The sequence below is a fragment of the Triticum aestivum genome, chromosome 7A, assembly GCF_018294505.1.
Source record: "Triticum aestivum cultivar Chinese Spring chromosome 7A, IWGSC CS RefSeq v2.1, whole genome shotgun sequence".
In the NCBI taxonomy this organism is placed as follows: Eukaryota; Viridiplantae; Streptophyta; class Magnoliopsida; order Poales; family Poaceae; genus Triticum; species Triticum aestivum.
This window is the reverse complement of record NC_057812.1, coordinates 605,024,688-605,033,658: the sequence shown is the minus strand read 5'-3', so window position 1 is coordinate 605,033,658 and position 8,971 is coordinate 605,024,688.

Here is an 8,971-nt window from a genome sequence, read left to right as displayed (position 1 = left end):
GGGTATCATGGGCATTTCACGTGTCGGGATTTCACAGGAGGTGGGAGTTTTCGCGCGTGTTGTAATTTTGGAATAGCAAGGCGCAGGTTGAGATGGAGAGAGTTGTCGGAGCACAACGAGACAAAGATTTATCTTAAATATTTCGGGGTAACAAGGCGCGAGTTGAAGAGGCGGGAGTTTCGCAACACAATAGCCAGAGACGCTAGCTTCAAATTTTGGCATAACAAGGCGCAACTTGAAATTTCAGGAGAACAAGCTTAACGTGTACCACTACAAGAAAATTGACATACTGTGACGAAAATCCTTGTGACAGTGGTTGACAACGTTACCCATGTACCTAATGTGTGACGTCTTGGAGGTCGTGTCATTGATTACCGCGAATCGGTGACGATTAATGTCAATGAATGAATTGGGGCACTGAGCACCACCTGTATGCCAATTTCTATGACGTTTTGCTAATTTCCATGATGAACCTACTAGTGTCACATATTATTACGAATGTGTGATGCTCTTTTTTGTCATATAACGACTACCACTAGGACCCATCATAACCGCTTCACCAGTTGTTGAGTGGTAGGACCCATGCATTAGTGTTTTTTTATGTGACCCATGATGTAGTTATTTTGTTCAACCTAATATTAATAAGTTGGGGCTTATTGAAGGTGTTTGTGAGCTCACGATATTTTTTTGAACACAGTACAGACGCAAGCGTGCATATACATGCGCATACACTCACCCCTATGAACGCACATACGCACCCCCTACCCCTACGAGCACCTCCGAAAGACTGAGTCGGCAGGCACCTCGTCGGATATGGTAGAACTAATGCACTACTTGTTTTGTTCTTCTGTCTAAAAAAAGAGAAAAGGAAACTAAGCGATTCGATAAGTTTGAACCCACAAACTCCATGGTCTTTCCTAATTTGCTTCCCACTAGGCTAGGGCTCACGTATTGATACAATTTTGTGCTAACATACTTTTAATGGTTTGACACCTATACGACCTATAGTAGCAAGTTATTAATTTGTTTATTAAGAGGGGTGCATGAGCCAATATGTTCCAGGAGCTATATGGCGATTTGGAAATATTCAAAAACATCAAACTTTTACTAGTAAACCATCTTAAAATAGAAATATATGGATGATGTGTATGCACCATACGATCATATCTAACCCATGTTACTCTTCACTATATGTGAAAAAACTAAACATGAACTAGAATATATTTTAGTGTTATCCTACCGGTATGCACTATTTTTTATGTAACAATGTAAGCGTTTCAAAATAGCCCGACAATCACATTCTCAAATCGCCCGGATGATGTTTTGGAAGCGATTTGTGCACTCAATGCTCATCATGGTTGGTGAGGTGGTCGATTTGCAAGGCCGGCGCCTAACGTCGCCCTAATGTTTTTCTACATATTGTTATTTTTTCATAAATTCCTATTTCTGTCAAAGTTTGCTTATCATAAGAAATTGCATTTATATTTGACTGAAAACAGAACCTTCTCTCCACTAAAAATACTTTGACCTCCGTGTTTCTAAAATTTTGCACATTCCCTCAGTGTCAGTCATCCACGCAATTATTTTTCGCATTTTTTCAGCCGCCCGAAACTACCTCGCCCGATTTCTACCTTATCTCCCGACCCTCTCTCCCCCACAACCGTATCCAAAGGCGAGGCGAGGCGAGATTGGAGGATCCCGGCGGCGCACCCTGCCTGTAGCCGCCGCCGCGATCTCGAGTGCCAGCGCCCCGCGCCTTCTCGCACACGGCTGCTCTCCCGCACTCCCTCAGGCCTGGACTGCCTCGTTTGCTCCCCTCAAGGACCAGTCGTCACGTCTGGCCGGCCGACATCGGAGCCGCCAGCCTGTACAGGCGACATTAATATCTCGCCTCATCCTCGTCGGCCATGTTGAGAGGCTCCTGCGTCGACCCTTTCATAGCGCCGGCACCACAACAATTTCCTCCATGTCTGGCTCCCACGACCAAGCGAGCTTCTTCTAGTTGCCAATGGCATTGGGAGGCTACGACTGTTGACCCTAATGACGGTGGCGTGGAGTCGTATGCACGCGACTTGTTGTTTCGGCAGGTCGCCGTCGCCAAGGAGGTGGAATGCCAGGCTCTCGCTAAGGACGGTGGTGGTCACAGATTCTTTCCTTTCTGCTCCGTATAACCTTCCCTTTTTTCTACCAAGTATTTTCTGAAAATTCCATCTGTTGTGCCCAAAATTGATTTCTGGGTAGCGTTTTACTCTTCCCATGTTAACAACAGAGTTCCTCTTTCCAGGTTGCGAGGCATATACTCAGATTTAAACTAGAAGATCTAGGTAAGCTAGATCAAAGATGAAGATGTGATTCACTGCGAGTGGGGAAACAAGTTACATTGCCTTTTTTTGCCCCTTTTCAATGTATTAGTTGCACAGTTGCGCTGGAGTTTATTTTCAGCTACTTCCTTAGCCCATGCCAATTATATGTGAGTCGACACCTTGTACTAATAACACTGTAATGAATGTAGATGTTATTCCTTCACTCTTCCAAACATTTAGTAACTGTACTCTACAAAACAGCTGGTATTGGTCATGAAGAACTCATGCTAAAGAATTTTTTAGAGACCTTTGCTTTTTTGTTAGTCTCCTGTTATAACCTGAAATTGGATTTTGGCTGACTATTTTTACTACTCAGTATTCACATTATAGACCTATTTCTATTTTGTCAATCTAACATGATCACAATTACCGCATTCAGTTGGACAGATTATGCTAAGCGCATGCTAATGCGCAAGACTATAAATTATCTATGTGAGATTAAGTGCAGAAGGTCTTTCATAAAAATCAATGTTAGTCTTTGTTTTTTTGTTGATATGTTTTGAGATAGCTTACCGCTCAGGCCGAGCGGTATAGTGAAGGTTAGTCTGAACATTAAAGATTTGTTAGGCATCAAATCAGACAAATTGGTGAACATTTGTGGAGATATAGAGAGTGGCCTTGTTATATAGGTTTCTACAAACTATGCATGGATTTTACCTTTCCTTCCAATGATGTTTACCTCTGACTTGTGAACAAATAAACTCAAAATTGATCCTTTTGTCATCCATATTATTTGTTATTTATTGAGCCATTATCTATCATTACGGTAAAAATGCCATATAGGTTTCACAGTACCATTCTCCTACAAGAACTCCAAGCAATCACTTCATACAAACTAAAATTCTTATTTCCCGATAAAATATATATTTGAGAGATGAAGAGGAGGTTGCTTTCTCTGTTCGGTACCTTCCTATTTGAACTAGTGCTGACTTCCGTAAGTCAAATGTTGATTTACTGATTTTTCTCTAACTTGTTTTACCCAGGCACGTAAAGCTTCTACCATGCCAAATACACAAATCCTGGAGGTCTAAGTGGTCTGCTTCACGTATTCGGGCTAAAAGAAAGAATTGAACAGAAAGGTACAGAGGCAAGAAATGCAAATGGCATGTACTTCTATGTTTTTCTCTTTATGTTCTTGTTGTTTCTTATTTTCTCGTTTTGTGTGCAGAGTGCACTCCTGACAGTAAAATTGAAACAAAATTGAGTTACTGACTCATTGTCTTATTGATGAAGATTGCCGCTTTTCAAGATTGATAGATGAAATCTTGCTCTTCCTTATGCATGTTCTTTAACAACTACAACTTGATATTGCATTTATTGTTTCATTGGCCCATCTGCATGTTTGTCTATACATTTAATAAGGTACTTCTCATTTTAGTTTCATAATTTAATACTCTTGTACCATGGTATCTTGTCGATTTTCATGTAGTAAGCATGCAACGCTGCTGTGTTTCGTCAATTTCATAGGCACCGGGAGCAGTTAGCTGCAAGACTTGAATCACAAGAAAGAGAGGAAGAATCAAGAAAGTTTGAAGTTCTGAAGAAGAGCCAGCAAGACAGGTGTGAAGCCTGGAAAAAAAAGCAAAAAGAAATTGAGAACCTGGTTACCTTTCTCTCAATCAAGGGATCAAGCAACTTAGTAGTCCTTGTCCAATCCTGATGGTGCATGAAGGCCATCCTTTTGTGATGGAAGATAGTTGTTGAATGATACATAACAATCATGAGGACAACTCTTTCGTGGTCTTTAGTTATCGTTATCTAAATATTAGTTTCCAACTTGTATATTCTCATGATTGTCAAACTTGTGAATCAATCTTGTTCTTTTTACTGTTATTTAGAGGATGATTTGGCTGAGATGATTGACTTTACAATATGATTAGGCTGTCAAATACGTTTGAAAAATACGTTTTGTAGCCGTGGCAGCAAGTCATGACATTGCTTTGTCACTGAATATGGAAGATTACACCATACTTGCCCCTAACAGGTGACATTAATTGACCGTCACAGAAATAGCAAGTTGTTGACATTCTAGAAAACATCACCGAAGGTCCCATTTTCAGTGACATTCTTTTGCGCGCGCCGTCACTAGGAGTAATCTGTGACGGTGATTCCGTGACGATGCTTGTGACGCCCATAGAACGTCACTTAGGGGTAATGTGTGACGTTATTAGCTATTTGATGATATTTCTTGGCTCGTCATAGTAGGCCTGATCTCTTACCCAAAAGAAAAAAAGACAATTTAGACTAGTATGATATACTACGTACAATGTGTTTAACACGCACAACACACAGAGACACCATTTAGACTAGTAAGGTACACGTGCATTGCACACATGAGATTTGGCAACCAAATTATGAATAAATACCACATTATAGCATGTAAGCTTTGAGTCATATATGCATGATGTAGATGTTCATTTAATTCTTATAGTTCATTTCATTCAAAATCATCTAGTTTTTTATAAGAAAGCTAATCTATTTTAAGATTCATGGAATTGTGCGTTGTAAGGCATAAAGTAAAAACAAATCATGTAGAAAAACATTTGGGCTATTCTGATACGGAAGATTCTAGAACAAAGAAGTGCTTGTGTTTTAAGGTTTGTGCATTATGCTTAAGTTCAACCATAGAGTCTTCTAGATTGTACATGTGGCAAAATCTGATGGAATCTAGATGATATCCAATGGCTAGTAGTGCTCAAATTTGCTAGCTCTGGACCATGGGTTGGCCTCATCCAACGACCATCTTTCAAAGTTAAAGTTATCCGCACACTATATAAAAATGTAAAACATAATATATATAGGGGTGTAGATATAGATATGTGATGCGAAAGCCACCCCTCATCTCCAATTAGAATAGTGTGTCCATGCACGGATGCAATGTGGCCAAACGATGTCTACCATCAGAATCTCAAATTAAAACCAGTCTGACCTTGTTCAATGTGTATACATTACAACATGCTCGTTTCCAAACCACACCGCGCAGATCTCGGTTATATTCATGCATGCATGGGTTTCAAACATCATGGTCTCTTATTCAAATATTTGAATTCAACTTTACATTGACTATGACCTCACCTAGTATTTTACACCCACACATTGGTCTTCTCTTTATAATTGAACCACTAAGTTTCTCTCGTGCATGCATGCACACACACTACCAGTCGGCATTATCCATCGCACACGTGCAATCTTTTTCTTCAGGTCGGTCTCCCATGAAGACACACACACACACATCCCCCTCTCCATCATATCGGCCATTCTTTATCTCTCACGTGCATGCACAACGATCTATGTTCCTCTATGTGTGTCTGTATATAGCTAGGTCTTTCATAGTTTTTCACATAAACTGATCAATCTATATATCTAGTGAGGTCTCACCCTCTTTCCCATGTCCACATCAATCAATCTATACCTCTCTATATAGGATTACATATATAGCTAATACACCCACATTAATTATATATCCAACGCCCCCCTCTCATCATCCATGCCTTCCGCTTCATCTCTCAAACGAGCGCACAATGGCGAAGACAGGGGGCAGCAAGGGCCCTGCCCCCCCCTAACATCACTATATATCGAGGCTAATATGAATGTGATCATTAGACAATTGCTGGTAAAAATGGTTTAAGTGGATGAATTGGCCCTCCTCGTAAAGGATTAGCAATGCTTGGCCCCTAGCTCATGGGACATTTTTCATGGCTCCGCCACTGCGCGCAACAGTGCACGTTCTCGCCCCCTCTCTCTAAATATCGATCTTGTAGTTGTGCTCTCCTTCATAGTCTCCCTCCACTCGGCCCCTCGCACCATCTTCTAGCCCCCCACCGGATTTTGCCACATGTACAATCTAGCAGACTCCATGGTTGAACTTAAGCATAATGCACAAATCTCAAAACAACAGTGGTTCTCCTTTGTTCTAGAATCTTCCGTATCATAACTGCCCAAACTTTTTTGCTAGTTGAATACCCATTATTTGTGTTTACTTTATGCTTTACAACGCACAATTCCATGAATCATAAAATAGATTAAGGGCTTCTTTGATTCGAAGTATTCTCGAAGGAATTTTGGAGGATTCTAATCCTTAGGAATTTTTCATATCTTGGTTGTTTGATTCATAAGATTGTAAACCATAGGAATTTTTCCATATGATTCATTTGCACTAGATTTCATAGGAAACATCCCATCCACTCAAACCTCTTTGAAAGAATTCTGCGTTTTTTCTATGCACAATCAAACACTCGTACCATCCTATAGGATTCAAGATGACATTCCACTCTAATCCCATGTTCTTCCTATTCTCGCGTTTTGGAAATCCTACGAATCAAAGAGGCCCTAGGTTTTTTTATAAAAACTAATTGATTTTGACTGAGATGAACTATAAGAATTAAACGAAGGTCTACATTAGGCATATATGACTCAGAGGTTACATGTTACAGTGTGGTATTTATTCATAATTTGGTTGCAAAATCTGACACGTGCAATGCACGTGTACCTTAGTAGTACTTCGAGTATGTGCAAAACACAATGGCACGCTACACAGTGTCTCTCTTACAGTTCATGAAGCCACGTGGCACATGTGGAGGCGTTGTCGCAACATCCTTGTGTGGATTGATCACAGTGATGTGCTGCTAGTTCCAGAAGAATGTACTCATCCCCCCTGAGCAGCATTGGCGGTACATGCACGAAGCAAAGATGTGCACGCACGCCACACACGCACTCATTCCCTCGCACGCACACGCGGGTACACGGGCGGACGCAATTTTGTACCAAGATCCACCCCATGTGATAATTTGACGCATGTAAAGTCCTTCACTTCATTGATGGTCAATTAATACAGCGCATGCAAATTGAGTGGACGTGAGGGCAGAAGAAAGACATTAGTACTCCACTGCGCGCATGCGAGAAGTTAAATCATGGGTTGCTAGTAGTACTTCCATTGGTATCCTTCGTATTTTGTGCCAATTTTTGACAGTAACATAATATTTACGCATTTGAGCAGTGTAGTCTACTTGAAATTTATGTTCCACTAAAGTCATCGGGTGCCGTTTCGGGCCTCGAAACCAAAAACCATCAATTAATCTCTACCTTGTTCCCATCACATTCGAAAGTACTAGTGCTACAATTAAGTGCAAGCCTGCTGACACCTACCAGTATGTACCAAACCTGAACGTGTTCCCACTATGCAGGTTTTATTACTAGTGCTAGTACTTAGGTTATAAAAAAGGGAACTACCTAACCGAAAATTACTCTACCTTCCTCCTCATAAGTCCTCCTTCTTCGTCCATCCTTGCCATGGCCAGTATGCAGAGCTCTAGGTCGAGAACTACTCATAACAAGGGAGCGGTAACCAAGGCTACGGAAAAAAGAGAGGGCTCGCCACCACGCAGAGACCTCGAAAGATCTCTCACGGGCAGGCGATGGCTCCCAGGAGCGCCCTAGACGCAGAGGCGAACATGCGGCGCTGGAGTCATTATCCCTCGATGGCATGCCCGATCAGCTCAATAAGCACCTCAATAAGCAGAAGGAGTTCATCCACGGCTTGGTGGAGCTGCTGAAGGAGAGCCTCGACGACATGCCCGTTGAGCTCAATGAGCAGGGGGAGTTTACCGCCGGCTTGGTGATGCTACTGAAGAAGAGCATTGCCTCAGAGAAGAAGGCGACCGGCGAAATCCTGCAACTTCAGGAGGACAAGGCGAAGCTCTGCCACGAGCTCGAACTGCTAAAGGAGGAGAACGCCGGCTAGAAGAAGCTGCATGAGAATAGTAGTTCCTCGATGAAGATGTTGCATGCCCTCGTCATGAAACAGAAGGAGGAGTTGGCAAAGCTTCGCATCGATCACCCGGCTGCTATCAAGGTACGTAATGCGGCCGTGGAACAGATGATGAAGGCTCGCGTCGAGAAATCCTGCGTCATGGACACAATGATGAAGATGGCGGAGGAGACACGCAAGGAGATGGAGGTCGTGGAGGCGATGAAGAAGCAGTTACGAATCCGTGGCCAGCAACCCTTCATGTAGTGAGAGCAGTGCCCCAGACTTGTGTGTGTGCGTCTTCCTTCTTTTTTTGGGGTGATAATCCTCCTTCTTCTTTTACTCCCGTGTTTCTTATTTTGCTTCGGGTGTTTGGCCGCACGTGTCACCTTCTCTGCGAGGCATGAATAGAACAATGCTAAAAATGAGATGACTAGCAAATTAGATCATTCTTTATCGCCAACAAAACAATGCCTCTTGCTAGTAATATATAATAAGAGTAGAGAGTATAGGATATGGCACTGGGCTGCCGTGTTTCCTGCTCCTCCGTCATACTCCAGCGGAAAACTTGAGTATACCGCACGGTTCTTTGCTCTTCCTCAGGTCGTCGGCACATTTATACGAGCAGTCAAATCACAAGGCCCCGCCTTCCAGTAGTAATGAGCCGTCAAATCACAAAGGCCCTCACCTCTCATGAAAAGGACCAAGCTAGACCGGCCCCCTCTAGCCTTTTAAAAAATGTATACATTTGTACAGTAGTAGTATCAATTTATTGTGCCATGGAGCAAAACTAACAAGATGTAATTAAAGGAAAAAGGTGGTACATATAGAGAGCGCTCGTCGCCAAATTATGCATATACTA